The sequence below is a fragment of the Taurulus bubalis genome (assembly GCF_910589615.1).
Source record: "Taurulus bubalis genome assembly, chromosome: 16".
Classification (NCBI taxonomy): domain Eukaryota; kingdom Metazoa; phylum Chordata; class Actinopteri; order Perciformes; family Cottidae; genus Taurulus; species Taurulus bubalis.
The window spans coordinates 17,100,270-17,116,012 of NC_136604.1; positions in this window are offsets into that span (position 1 = coordinate 17,100,270).

Here is a 15,743-nt window from a genome sequence, read left to right on the forward strand (position 1 = left end):
CTGCAAAGATAAGGCTTCTCCGTGCCTTCTTTTCCCCCTGAAGAGTGGCAGTCTGGTAATATATGAAAAAAAATAAACTGAATCATGGTTCACATGATTGCACTTGTTAATGAGCAGCCTAATGAATTTGGTGTTCATCTGATAACAGCTTCATTACATTATGTATTCCTCAAGGGACTAATGGAAGTCACCTCTTCTTCCATTATTGATATTTTCACAATAACCCCAGGACCTTCATTATGAGGCCGAATACTATGCAATGTGTTCCCTTTTACTGTACTGTGGCCTTTCGGTGGCAGGAAGACCTTTGTGACGTGTTTTACAGGTGTATCGGGTTAATTATATACCTTTAATTGTTCACCTCATGTGAGATAAACCACCAAAAATGTTGAGGAGGTAAAAAATAAAAACCTGCTGACTGAAACCATTACAGCCTTTGGTGAAAACGCAGTTGACATTGCTTTAACTGGACCACTGCTTTTCTGTTTTTATTGAAGGTGGTAGTATACAAGGGCCTTCGTTTCATTATACCTGTAATAAGAATGAGAGAGAAGGAGAGACACAATAAACTATTCTTAGGCCTATATTTTAGGACTGAGGATAAATTACTGAGTGATTGTATTCTATCAAAAGACAAAAGGCAATTTCATTTGTTAATATTGTAATGTTTAGACACGGTGCACCCCTTACTAAAAAGACAATGGTACAAACCTTATAGCAGCAGCGGCAAGACAAAACCTGGACAAGACAGCTAGAGTCACACAGGAAACTGGACCACTGTGACTTCAAAGTAAAACACACATTTTGAAAATGTAGCCTTTAAAGATACAAAAACATTCACCTCCACTACTACTACAACAACATATACAGACTACTACAAACGATAATGAAGTTACTAATATATATATGTATTTTTTATATAATTAGTGAAGGCCTACCAACCAATGGGCTACAATAAATCTACCTCCATCTTCTCTGAGTAAATTAACTTGTCAACCCCAAAAATAGGTAAATGTGTGTTTTATTGAAGCATTGCACTGTTTTACGGTGAATGATATTTGCACCTGAAAAAGCAGACTTGATGTCCTGTTTATTTTGATTGTATTGTTATTGGCACAACACATTGAGTGCTTCGGGGCAGTACAAAAGCCACCAATGAAATTATCTAGCCTTTTAGGCCTATATAGAAGGATAATATAGGCAACTATACTGAGCATTACAAGATAATTCAAATCCATATATAAAGCACAGGTCTGTATGTCCAAGCAATATAGCCATCACAGATAACCTCTTCTTGAACTTATAATTGATTTATATTTTATTTCTGTGAAAATCCTGATACCATTAGTTGTTTAATTTCTCCAATGTGTCCCCTACATATATAATTACAGTAGTTTCCATCCCTCTTCTCGCGCCCATCCTGCTTTTACTTTGAAGGCCAACTCCTTTCTCATCCGGTGTCCCCGCGGCCGACGTGCGCGCACCTTGACGCTCCTCCCTGTTGCTGCTCGGAATGAGCGCGCGGTGCTCGGCTGTCGGTGCGGCGTCAGCGCGGTGTAGTCCACTATGCCGCGGGACCAGCGGCGTCAGCTGGAATGAAGCAGTGTGATGTGTCGCACCGGACGGACCCCCTGACGCTACGCACTCACGCTTCTTCGTCCCTGCAGGAGATGCTGGCTGGCGGCTAGTTCCAACTTCGGACTGCGCGGTTCTGTTTCCTCGGCGAAGCGCAACTGACATCCGCTGGTGAGTGTCCGTCGCTGCGCACATCCAACACAGTCACCTGTTCTGCTCCACAGGTAGGTCACCGGACTGGCTTCTGCTGCCGACGTATCGATAAGCCTCCGAAACAGGCTGATGGAGCAGAAGCTGCTGGTTACACTAGCTTTTTTTAATTTTTATTATCAGTGAGGCTGGTGACATTATATGCTCTGAAACAGACAAAGCAAACAAAACAACACATCCTCGTGTGAGCAAATTATTTTAACACCAGTCATGTGTTGATTCTGATCCTGATGTTACAATTTAACTCCACACTATAGCAAATGTTACACGACAGTATATGGCTCCAAGCAACTCCAGCAGCTCACCTGTCACCTCCATATGGACTTATGCGTGTGTATCAGCTGTTTAAAGGGAAAGGGCTCCAAACAAAGAGCTGCATGGCAGCTGGATTATCGGTTCTAAGTGCTTTAACCGTGACCTTCAGATGGGGATCATGATGTAGTAAACAATGCGGTGGAACCATGGTAAGAATCCACCAGGCTAAAAAATAACATTTCAAAATGTAAATGTTAAAATTACCAAAGAAGAATATGTTAAAAACACACGAAAGGTGGTGTTGTTTTTTTTGTGGTCATTATTTCACTCATTTATTCATATAGACCCATATGAATTAAGGAGTTAAAAAAGTTGGGTCAGTCACTATCGCATATGTATGTCGTTATTTGATAAATTATTATTGCAAAATTTCTCAAGGAATTTGTCCCTGAACTCTGTGTGTGTGTGTGTGTGTGTGTGTGTGTGTGTGTGTGTGTGTGTGTGTGTGTGTGTGTGTGTGAGCCCTTCGTGTCCTTATCCTTATCCTTAAGGGAACTTCTACTAGCATTCAGACGGGTGTCAGTTCCTCGCGTGTGAAGGCCCGTGAACAAGCCTCAGTCTTCATGCTTTGGTGAATGTGGACCAGACAATGTTTACATTTACATCACGGCTCGGGCCTCAGTCTTTTGTGTAGCGATTACAGTCCCATCGTTCTTGAATGTGCTCTTTAGTGAAGCATCAATGTGATGCACAATGTCAAGGAAGGGAGATGAAGTCCGGATCTGCAGGCGATCGAGAAGATCCTCCCTGCTTTTAATAGTCGCTTCAGCTCCATGGCACCTCCTTTAATTTATAATTTCACCCTGTGCTAATTACCTGCATATACATGAGGTCATTTATTTCTTTAAACCGTGTCTCATTTGTTTGGTCTTGGATTAGTGGCGGTCTTAAAAATGTGTTTTCAGCCAGACTGACTCTCATTGCTCCTGCTTACCTCAGAGTGACTCTTTTGTTTACTCCAAAAAACAAAACACAGGGATCATACATTACATCACTTCCTGTGATTTTATTTCCCCAATGGACATAACTCCCAACAATAATGTTAAAAAAGTAAATAAAACTGGTGGTTCAAATACAGTACCAACATTTAATGTGATGTTTTTAAAGCTGCATTAAATGTTTTTTTTGAGCTGCGACATATTATCACTTCAAATAGTTACTATGGCCAATGTGTTAGCAAACAGACGCCTATTTACACATCCATGACACACTGAGCAACAATAGCATTCCTCTGTAGTTGTGTCACCTGAATACTAATATTCTATTAGTCCTGATTTGGTCTCCACTAGGAATTCATAGTTTTCCCAAAATGTTGACATGTTGTGTCCGGGAGTAGAAGCACACTATTAGAGGAATCTGGGGAAGTGATTTAATTTTAAAGGTATAACTCCAGCTTCACACATTAGACATATTTCAAGCAACACTAAATTCAACAAGGGAATATGAAATGTGCATACATCTATGGGTGCCCAACCCTACCGCTATAGAGTATTATTTGATGGTATTCATAATTATTAGGCAAAAAAAACAGCGTTTATGCTCGTCAACATTGAAGGAGCTGTGGTGTCCTATGATGCTTTAACGGAGCCTGAAGTGTGACGATCTGGTGGAGCAGAGATGCTGGTGATATAACGAAGAAGTCTGGGTGCTTATAGTGATTGGCATTTCACTGGTATATATACATAAACATGTATAAAACAATTTCAATTATTATAATTATTTGGAAACGGGAAATAGTTTGGATGTGTATTCCCGGGAATCCCGTTTTCTGGGTTTAAAACCAACCTCAGAGGAAAATATGTGTCTCTTTAGCACCTAAAAGCACACTCTGTCTGTCTGCTGGATATGTAGCGTGCATTGGCTTTAATCAGAGCTTTTAAAAAAATAAACGCTTCCCGCTGCAGCTGGAAAAGAACCTATAATGAAAGCAGTGAGAGTAAACCAAAACAAGCTAAAAGAGGCTAAACGCATCAAAGAGCTGAAATGCACGGTGGAGTTTGGTGTCACTGAGAGCGTCATTGTTCATATTACCCATGATACCTTGATCCATGTTGAACAGAAAAGCAATTATTAGTGCAGCTTAAAGTTGACGGACAAGATAATCCTAATTAATATAAGAATTTTAGATACAGAGTGAACCAAAGAGCTACAATACAGATCTTTAAAATGTGCCTGCACACTGTGTGGCTGGTGCAGGGGGAGCAGTATTGTAGGCATGAGGGAATACACTTATTCCGAGTCATATTTAAACTCTCTTAGTTAATATTTAGTCATAGTGAAGGTACTTTGCTCACGCCTGCTCTGTTCTGTCACCGGTGGGTGAATCATCCGACTTCCTATCATCTATTCTCCTTCCACATCCTGCTCTTCCTTGGAAAGACTTCATGTCACTGTGTGTTAACACACACAGGCGACAGCAGACAGATGATGACATCACAGCGGGCGCTTACCGCCCACCGCCCACCCATTCTGATTCCTGAGTCCCAGAGGTGACAGCCGTTATCATTAACCTCCTGAACAGCTTCAGTCAGCCTCACCTGTTATCTTTGATAAGGAACAAAGGCGTCCACCGCAATCAGTAAACAGGTAACTGCCTTACCTATAAAATCTCTTAATCTCCATGTGGCATCGGCACGACTGAGCAGCTTATCTTCATCCGCTGTCTTACACTTTCCCTCATTAAAGAGCCAAGATGGACGCATCGACCGTGGTAGACCAGATTGTATTCATGCGTGATACAGATATTTTTGGACTTAAGCTGTCAAAGGCTGATGTTGTTTGTTGATATTGTTCAAATTCGAGCAGAACTGTTAGTGCATTCTGTTTTTGTTCACTACAAATAGCCAATGTACTGATTATGCAGAGGTTAGTTGTAACGTGGTAACTTTTTATTTTTTTACGTGATAGTTTAGTGTTGTATTTGTCTACACAGCTCTTTTTCTGTTTTTTTTTCTCTCGCTAAAGTAAATATATTTTAAACCCATCCAAATAACTTTTCAAGATGCTGGATCAAAAAAATTAAATGAAGGCAAAAGTCAGACCAAAGATCGGCACATTGTACTGACGCATCGTAGTGAACTATTTTTACAGAGCAACCGAGCAAACAATCAGTGAAAATCAACCCAACCAGAGCTATGTAAGCACAATTAAAATGGTGATGTCATCTTTGCGTGCCAGAGCCAGAAGAATAGCCACAATAATGGGGGCATGTCTGGATGAGATTTAGGTTGCTTTACAGTTTGTCGAGAGTCAAATTAACAGAAACAACCTCTCTCATATGTGTACTTTCCCTGTAGGCAGTTGTATACGTCACTCCAAAACATAAAATCCACACTGTAAAAATGGCAATGTATCCAAAACGTTGCAACTTTATGATTCTATTTTGTTTCAGTGGAATTCTTCTACAGCGTCAGGCACATTTTTTAAGTTAGCTTTGACGTTAAAAAGGGAAAACCATCCCCGAAAGAAAGTTATCAAAAACTGTTGCATTTTGGTATCAGCCCCAAAAGCTTAGATATTGTGGCACCAGTAGCATTAAGCAATCTCAAAAGATACCAGGCTCTCCTCACTTCTGAGGCAGACTTGTTGTTTGAGATGGAAAGTGGAAGAGAACAATTTGCTGTCTGCCATGAAATTGCTATTGAAGGAAAGAAAAAGTGTTCTTCACCTTTTTTTGAAACGTGTCTCTTTCAATTAAAAGACAGCCAAGTGTAGCCTGTCACTTATAATTTCACCACCGGACGGCACATTGAATTCCCATCGATCGTGAGCCTCGACACTCTGATGATGGAAAACAGTGACTCGCTGGGCGAAATTCCAGTCATTCATTATTCCTATGTATTGACCAGTGACCTATAAGAGTTTAGTCAGAGCCGATGCTTCTGTACAGCCCATTGCCCTTTACAGTGACCACTGGCTGGCTGCCATTTGGCCAAGGCTACTTTTATCTTTCTGCCATTAAAGCACGTCAGTCAATTCTTTCCCCACCTGCGGGTCTGGAGGACATATGCGAGCGACAGTGGCTGTGTTTTGCAGAGATGTAGAGGACGGAGGATGATAATAGGAACAGAGGGGACCTGTTTCCCACGAAGCTGTGTTCGACTGTTCCGACCTCAAACCTCCTCCGTGCCCATTTTCCCAGCATCCCAGCCTGGCAAGAGGCGAGGGGTGGCGGTGTAGCTCGATAGACTTTCCTCCCAGCATGCCGCTGACCGGCTCCATGGGAAAGGACTGTGGTTCGTCAATGTCATCTCTCCTGCTTGCCAGCCTCTCCATACTGATTAGATGCAAAAGGAACAGTAGGTGAGATGGGATGGTTCCTCTGTGGAGACAAAGGGTTTATTGTAATATCCCGAGGCAGCCATTCATTCCACAGATCAGTGACCTTTTCAGCGTATCAGACCACACAATAGAATCAGCTGCTTTGTTTGCTCCCTCATAATTACCGCGTGGAATTCCGTCTGCCCTAGAAAGAGGCACGGCATCTCAAAAAAACGTTTTTTCAGACATCAACCATCTGAAGAGCTCATGCTGCCGACAAATGGAGAAGCCGTAAGAGGATGAGAGATGCAGTCGCTGTTTTGAATCGCGTTTCAATGGGCACCACCGAACGTGGTTGTCACTGGAGATGCCTCTTCACAGCTGCACCTGGAAGCTTTACACATTTGCATCTTCAAATAGCAGCTAGAGGGAAATATTAGCATCTCCATCTGCCAGAAATTAATCAAGCCAGATTGATTGTGGCTTTGTCAATCTGAGAGGAGCATTGATGGCTTCAACACTTGTGTATATGTACTGCGGCAGAACTTAAAGCTGCACTTATCAATATTTTTATATGAACAATGAGTCAAATGACTGTGTAAGAGATAATTATCACCCAGTTTTAGTTTCTCTTCTCCCACAGGGAGCTTTTTAGTCTTATTTAGCTCTTTGTTTTGGTTTTGTATGTATTAGACTAAAAGAAAAACGAATCATTTAGAAAATCAAATGTTTCACCGTATTCTCCGGTTCCAAGAAGGTTTGTGGATTTGCTAGCTCAATATCTTAAGTCTTGAACTTTTGGTTGGACATCAGAAGTATTCTGATACCACCAATTGGGACAATTCAGTCAAAATATCTGCAGATTAATCTAAAACGAAAGTAATTTTGAGTTGCAGCTCCATGTATGATACATTTAGATAGCCGATGGGGCTCTTTGACCATCTGGTCTGGGAACATTTTCCAGGAGTAGCTGAAGGAAGTGTTTGGTTAAATTAATGTCCGTCCTTCTCTGTTATGTACGGACCTGTATACATGTTGGGAGATGGCAGGCTGGACAGATGAGGGAAACGAATGGAGACGAAATCCTCTTTTGTTGGAGCTCCTCTTTTCATCCCTATCCCTTTAGTGCAGCTTCAATCACAAACACTAACACACACACAAGCTTGACACTTGTGCTGATGCAGGGTGGCAGTGTTTGTGTTGCCTTTATAGCATTGTATTGTGTGTTTGTGTGTGTGTGTGTGTGAGCGTGTCTCAGCCCATGCCTCACTTGCCAGGGTGGTTGTCAGAGAGTGCTAGAGGCCAATGGGTGGCAGCCAGCGTGCAGGAGCAGCACGTGCAGCCGCGGCCGCACGATGCTACGATGGTCTAGTTTGGAGAGCGCCCCGGGGTGGAGAGCAGCCTCGGTCACACTCTTCCAAACAACGAGCTTTGTGCTGAAATATTGATGTGACGGCAGCACACACTGTCCTCCCGGTGTCACACATATCGGACATGTGTAGACTTATTATCCCGTTCTCGCTGCAGCTACCAGAGTGCAACAGATGTATGGATCCTAAAACATGAGACTAGTAGTTATGGATGGACTATGCTCTGAAACAAGTAGCCGATAGATGGAAGACTATCTGTCGAAACTTTGATGAAAGATTATTTCAGAATCTCGGCCTGCAGCTTCTCAAATGTGAATATTTTCGATTTTCTCTGTTTTAAATCTGGGATCAGTCATTAAATTGTTGCGATATGATGAGAAATATATATTATATTTACTGGCAACTGGCGGTAATGTGCTGGTAAAACATGTGTCAAACATTCAGTTTGACTCTTTGTTGTTTGCTGATTCATATTCATGCAGGTGATCAGCGAGGGACTCCCAGTCCTAGATTTACCTGGGAGACGCAGTTCGAGCAGCTTTCTAAAACTCGACAGACGGGAAATGAATACTCACCCAAACAGTCTCGGTTTAGTCTTTCTACTGTTCCAACAATTTGGTTGAGTTAGTTGTCTACAGTCTGTCGCTCTCTCTCTGCCCACTGAGCAGCTTGCAGAGAGATTTGACATCAAGATTAATTCAATATCTTTGTGCGTTTTGGACTGTTGGTCGGACAAAGAGACTTTGAAGATTTCACCTTGGGCTCATCAAACCACATTACTTGGCATTAACTATATGGTCAGATTTGTTATTCTTTAATTGCATCCTTCCTGATTTTAAACCAGTTAAAATGTTTCCAATTTTACGACTTTGTTTTAGGCAACATTGTTGTGAGGCTGCTTGGTTTCTGATAACAGTTAGCATGTCAGAACTTTAGCTTCTTAGCTCGGACTGTGGTCTTTTATTTTATTAAAGTAATGTCTAATCTAATAACAGTTGCATTTTGTATTCATATCTAAATTTAGGTATCATATCGGCACCAGTGTCAAAAATGTGTTATTTCCCCCACCTGAAAACGTTTCTCCTTCTAGTACTACGACTCCTACTAGTAATCTGTGGTTGAAAAGTACAATCAATGTAGGTTAAGAGAGTCCAAATAGCTAACTGATGGATTAATGAATTCAAAAATGACGAAATATATTTGAACTTCCCTTTTTGCAACAGTTGTATAACTGTGTTTTATCTCACTAATAAATCATCCATTGCTAAATTAAAGTTACAGTGTAAATGATTGATAGTCCGGTATTAAAAGAGTGCTCCAATGATTGAGTATCGCTCTCTGCACAAAGTTGGGGAACTCTCAAAGAGAGCGATTAAATAATAATGGTCAAACTTGACGCAGCAAGAGCAGAAGTATCCTAATGTATAGTTCCTGGTGTGAGTCGAGTGCCAATGTCTGATCCTACACTTCCCATAATGCAGCTGAATAGTGCCATTGCGTTAGACCTTGCCTTGCTGACATCATTGGGGCTGTTTTATGAAATTTAGTTCTATACAAACGCACCGCGATTAACCAAACGGGTGAAGATGGAAGTCAGAGGCCCCCATCTGTTGCTGTCTTAGTAGACTGAGTGTATAGATGCTTAAAGCCACCACCAGGCCAAAAATAGGACGCTCGCAATGTGATTTTCTAATGTTTGACCTTTTCAGTGGAGCAAGTTGAAGGGCCGTTTGTATGCTCAGGATCGGTTCAATAAGAACGTTAGGGCTAAAAAAAATCGTACTTTGCCCAAAACAGCCCGTTCTTGCTCGACATGTTCTGTCCTTCAAATCGTCCCCCGAGGTCTCTGCCAGCGCTGCCTGCCAGCCATTCTTTACAGCTCTCTGTCAAGTGTGTTAATTGCTGTAAATAGCTGGGTGCTGTGTTGTTGTGATTGACCCTTATGAAACCCGCTCAATCTGTCTCATATTTGGCAACGAGGAGGGGGCGCTTCGTTGGCCTCATTTTGCATACCGGCTTGTTGTTATTGCGCATTAAACAGAGTTAATTACAAAGGCGCTATTTGAAGCACTGCATGGGGAGGTCCTGTGTGGACCTGTGTACCAGTAAACATTGTAGCTGAACGGTATCAATGGCTGCTTGTTACTTCCTTTTAGTGCTGTGGGTTGTTTCCGAAACTGCGGACATCGGGCAACTGACTATATCACACCGCAACTGACTTGTTACTTTACAGCATTACCTACCAGGAAAGTGACTCGTTAGTGTACTTTTTCCCACCAATAAGGAAGTTGGTGTTGATATTTAAGATAGATAAGAACTGACCTTCACTAAACATGTCACACCTTTCCAATGACGCATGTCCAGTGGCAGAATTGCTGCTTGAAATTCTCTGTAATTTCTGAACCAATAAATCTCGATGTCACACAGAAGTAGCCAAAAGCAAGCTTCTCATTTCTAACCTTTAAACCATGAATTTTGTTTTGAGCGAAATGACAACTGTTGCTGGTGGAGTTTATTAACTTCATGAGTTGGGCGAGAACTCTGATTCCAGCTGACTTTGTAACATTTCAAGCTCATTGAAAGCAAGAAACCGGTGAAACCCTGTGCTCCTCAAAGTCAAGACTTTAAAGTTGTCCTAACATGATAACACTGGAAACTTCCCGAGGACCAAACACACTCCTTACAATTTTGTTTTTGTAGTTTTTTGCCATTGTAAAGGCTAAAAACAACAAACTGCAAACTCTTGCTTTGGCATGTGGAAAAAAAAAGCTTAAATCGGCCTTGTCGTGCCGATTGCTAAGCTAGGTTTGGACAATTGCTGGTTCTGTTCCGCAAATGATCAATTAAGTTATCGCCCCAGAATGTATTTAATATTTGTACACTCTGAAAGATCCTTTTTTACACAGGACACTTGAAGTAAAAACATTGGTAATAATAATGATTAGAAAATATCCGTCCACTGGATTCTTGGAGAAATGGTTCATGTTGACATGGGAAAAAAAACTTTAATTTGGAGACATTTACAATAAATGCATAGACCTGTAGCACAAGACTTTGGCGATTTCTCTTTCAAAAGATCTCCCCGAAAGCAATTGATCTACAAAGTAAAAAGCCTGCGCTGATGCATTTTTGTCTGTGATTCCTCGCTTCTGAAACATGAAAGCAGGCCGACATAGACAGAAAAAGGGCTGCGCCGATCAGCGGAAAAGACGGAAGGATCTGCCCAGGATGTTAGCGAGATCTTAAGGGAGGCTGTGATCACGCTGTCTCATTAGATCAGAGCTCTCTCTCTCTCTCTCTCCCAGCTTTTGTACATATGTATGACTTTCTGTGAACCTGTGAATGTGACTGATGAGCAGAGCCACCAGCCTTCACATATTTCCTCAGTTGCTGTATTTTGCATGGAACTTGATAGTTTTGCACTGCATAAATATATATATTTGCAACATAAATGCTGCATTTTTAGCATTTTGAGTCTTTGTCATGATTATGCATTCCTACATACGGTTCTCATTGTGTTGCTGCATTATTTATCATTGCTTATACCTTCAGCTACAACTCCAGTTTCCCCAAAGTCTGTTACCTTCAAAATCTGGTGTTGTTGTAACAAAAGATGAGTTGAAAAAAACAAAACAATGCAGTACAAAGATACTCTGCTTCTTTCTTGGCTCCCCTCCTCCACTTTATAGCTGGCTTTATAATGGTGCAGTTACCATGGCAGCTAGAGCATGTTAAGCTTTAGGATGACAGTAAAAAAAAGTGGGGAGAAGGACAGGGAATAATCACAGGGTATGAGGGACTAAAAATAGCAAGGGACTTAATCCCAGGCATTATTTATTCATCTAAAACGTCTCGTGTCTGTGCCGGCTGTGTAAACATCATTTCTTCTGCGATTCCTCGTTGGGCAGGCGTGCCGTTTTCTGACCTAAACCCCCCACTAACTGACTAATGGCATGACCACAGGCAGAGGGGAGATGCACAAAGACAACACACTCTGGATGGGCACGTCGGGGCTGGATTTGCTGTGGTGAGGTTGTCTGGAAGAGAGATGAAGCATTGGAACACGGCTGCAAAACAGAGAGGGAAATGAGCACCATTGCTTCGTCTTCGAAAAACACCCACAGTGACAATTTGTAATTGAACTCCTCCCGACGTGAACATCCAATCGTCTTTAATTTTGTGTAATCTGCAGTTCATTTGTTCGATGCAGTGTAATGTAGAAGCTGTAGTGAAGCTGCAGAGTGTGCAGCGACTGTCACACGGCGAGTGTTAGACTGATGAGGAGCAGAATAGAGGTCAGCCTCAGGCGGCCGGCAGGGCCAGGCTGCTTGGCTGCGAGAACTGATATATATCATTGTCTCTTGTTTGGAGAGAAGAAAGCTTTGAGTGATATGGCTTTTTAAAGGCCGGCACCAATGCTGACATGTTTGTAACACAGCTGCAAGAGATGGCCCCTCTCAGTCGATTAGTTGACAAAATGGTTGTTTTGGTCTGAGTTGACTTTCGTTGATTAGTCGTGTTTTGTTCTCTTTTCTATGAGAACACTCCTGGTAAACACACGATTTAAAGTGGTGATATTCTTTGAGTCTTTATGAAGAAACTCAGTCTGTAACTAATCGCTTAGTCAACAAAATCTGAAGTGTTAGAGGACTAAGAATGGATTTAGGTGAGGTGTTCTTTGTGCTAGTATTTTGTATGTATAAACAGTTCATGACTATTTAAAATGGAAACAATTTCATTTAAATAGCCTCTGAAACACTCGGATCTTACGACCTACAGATCTGTAATTTCTTAATCAGTTCCTAACATTCTGAAATACATTTCCTGGAAAGAACTACAATGTTTCGAGCAAATTAGAGACAGACAATGTTCATGTGGCACACTTAATTAATTCTTAATGTAGCCTGGAGAGTCTTTTAGTCAGTATAGAGCTAGACTGATAAAGAGCCCAGGCTGCTATATTGGCCGTTATTAGCTTATTGCAGAGAGTGGGAGCAACATTCACACGTATGTTGGCAGATAAGTAACAAGAAATACCCGTACAGAAATGCCAATGAAGGTTTGAGATCATTTAGAAAAGGTCTCACCATAGAGAGCTGCAGGAGGATGCAAATGTGTAGGTCAATCCTGGAATTTAGCAATGCAATGGTTATTTTTGGGGTGTATTTACTGATGTATTTTATGTCTTAGGACAAAATGTGAAAATATTTTAAGCTTGTGTTAACCACAGATCTTTTTTTCAAGCATCTAACCAAATACCCAATAGAAAAAAATACATTGACTTTGAGAAGAGTCAGCTGGAAATGCATGCAAATTCATTTTCCACTCCACATAGATTGTCCATCAGAGAGCATCTTGGTCAATATCTTGTTTGTTTATGTGATGTAACAGTACATTCCGCTCTTAAATACATAATTACATTATACACAACACAATAATAATAAAATGTGCGAAGTAAGGTATTTTTTATGGACTGTTTTCATGTTTCTCCTGTCAGTGATGTTCACACTCCTTGATTATCAGCCTACCTTACACACAGAGGTGTAAAACCCTCAACGGATTTATGATAGGATTCAATATGTTTCACTCATGTCACGATTTAATGCATTTTCAATCCGGCAAAAATAAAGAATCCCTGAGACTGTACATTTCACCTTCATTTTGAAGTCATTGCAGTGCTCTGCCTTATAAAAATGTAATATTTGAGAATCCGACAATGGAGTTTTCCTGACCTATTTAGAGAGTGGTTTTCTCAGCGCTGAGTCCTGGTTTATTGCTTAACAACTCCGTTCCAAGTGCCTGCAATCACTCAAGGAGATGAGGATGCAGAGAACATGTCACATTTATTCTGACATAACCACTGACTGTAATGGACGTGACATTTTCAAACAACTTCGCTCATGCATTTATGTTGCACAGAAGGTGGATCCTTAAAAGCTTCTTTTATGCAACTAAACCATCCACTTGTCAAAAATGAGCAGTTTGCTGAATTCTAATGTTGATATTGTATCTGATTGTTGATGATATATTTTTCAAGCCTATCACCAGAAAGCTGGTATTTTTTATTATTTGCAATTTAGCAAAACCGACAGCTGAGCCTAATAACAAAAATGTTAAAGCTGCTCTAATATGTTTGTGTTAATAATTGATAAATGACTGTATATGTGTATTTTTAAAGAGGTGGCTTATAAGAAACTTAGTATTTTGTCAGCTCTTTGTTTTGTTTTACATCTGAAACTACTACTACTTGGGTTACTCTGCATTTTGCTTTGTCATTTTCAAAAGAAAAAAACAAAATTAAGAGTAATTAATAATAACTTGTTACAATTAATTATTACAAAAGCTAGGTGCCGAACCTCAAAACTTTATTTGGTACAGACCAATATGTTTTTGTTTTCTAAAATATTATGGTCATATTATGCTCTTTAATCAGAAAGTTTCTAATTTAATTTCTAAGATTAGAGTGCATTCAGGCAAAGTTATTGTACAACTGCTTCTGTTTAGACAACAAAGAACAGTTGAGAACTATTTTTGCTAAGAGACAAACCAAAGTATTGGAGCTAAAACGTTTGTATTGTATTGGCGTCAGTGTTGCAAAGTTCTGAATTCTGAATACCCCGAGCAAGTTATTAAATGTTATTTGACATTTTACACAATTACACTCACTTAAGTCTTTTAGAAACCATTGAGCACGACTGATGTAAGGTCATTGCTGCTGCTTCACATACTTTGTTTTGGTGGCAAAAGTTTGCTGAAATGACGACGAATACTTCTAAAAGTTGACACTTGTGTACTAAGAGCTTCTTGGGGCTTTAGTTGTATAATGAATTGACTCCTGACTGTTTCTGAAAGGTTCCAGAAATGCCATTTAGTCGACATCAAGGGAATATTTACTCGCCTTACTTGAATAGAGCTTGGTTTTGACATCAAGAAGCAAGTTATCGAGCGCTCAGCATCTCTTTCGGTCTCTAGCGCTGTCCGTGGTGCTGAAAGCTTGCTTTTGATTCTCCATCTGAGAAAACGTATGTTGAGACGAGCTTTCTTTCCCGTATTTTCAGTCAAACAAGCAGGTGCTCGCTCTCAAAGAGCCAGCGAGGCCTCTTTTGAATGGAGGCCCGTTGAAAGCACTGTGAGGTTGGATCGTAGATGATACCAAGTGTTTAAAACTACCCCTAAACATTGAATGTTATGGGCGACCCGAGTTCACAGATACACATGGAAGAAGGCTTTTAAAAAAATCATTTTCACATGTCCAACTGACAAGATCTGAGAAGACACTTTTAGCTGCATGATCATTTACACACAGCGTCTCTGCAATACAGACAATGTTTCAAGTACATTATAATGTGTTGCTAAATTGCACTGCGTTTAGAAATTGCCCAGAGAGCAATGTGCAGCATTAAAGAGTTCTTATTTAATAGAAGTGCTGTCACATGTTCACAGTTTTAAAGAAGGGATAGCCGTTTTGCTCTCTTTTTCTACCTGGCATGTTTGCACCTGCTCTGTCAACAACCCCTGACCTCCGACAGGTCTTCAGTCAAAAGGCTTTCTTAACTCCACCTTGTTGCGTAACAGATACATCTTAGTATCTAGGTCAATTTTCTTGACAAGCTAATCCAATCTAAACTGCTGTTGGATTATCAGCTAAAATAAACCTGTTCAGATGACGTGTCACTGCCTGTTAAATGTTTAATCTGGAGGCTTAAAGAAAGTTACCAAACAGATGTTCTAATGAGGACTGGTGGAGGCTATTATTGACACTGAAAGCCAACGATGTTTTACATGTGTTTATATTAATCCATAAAAATACAAAACCTCTAAAATACATTTGAATCATCATTGGATGCTAACTAAGCCAATGGCATTTATCTGGGAAACGGCTTCTTAAGGTGGACTGAGGCATCTTCCAATCCAGGTGGTACAGACTAAAACCCCTGAAACCGCTGAGGTAAATTCTCCTACATCAGGTGTCACATCAGCCGTGGCTGATTGTGGCCAGTATCAGGTAGGGTC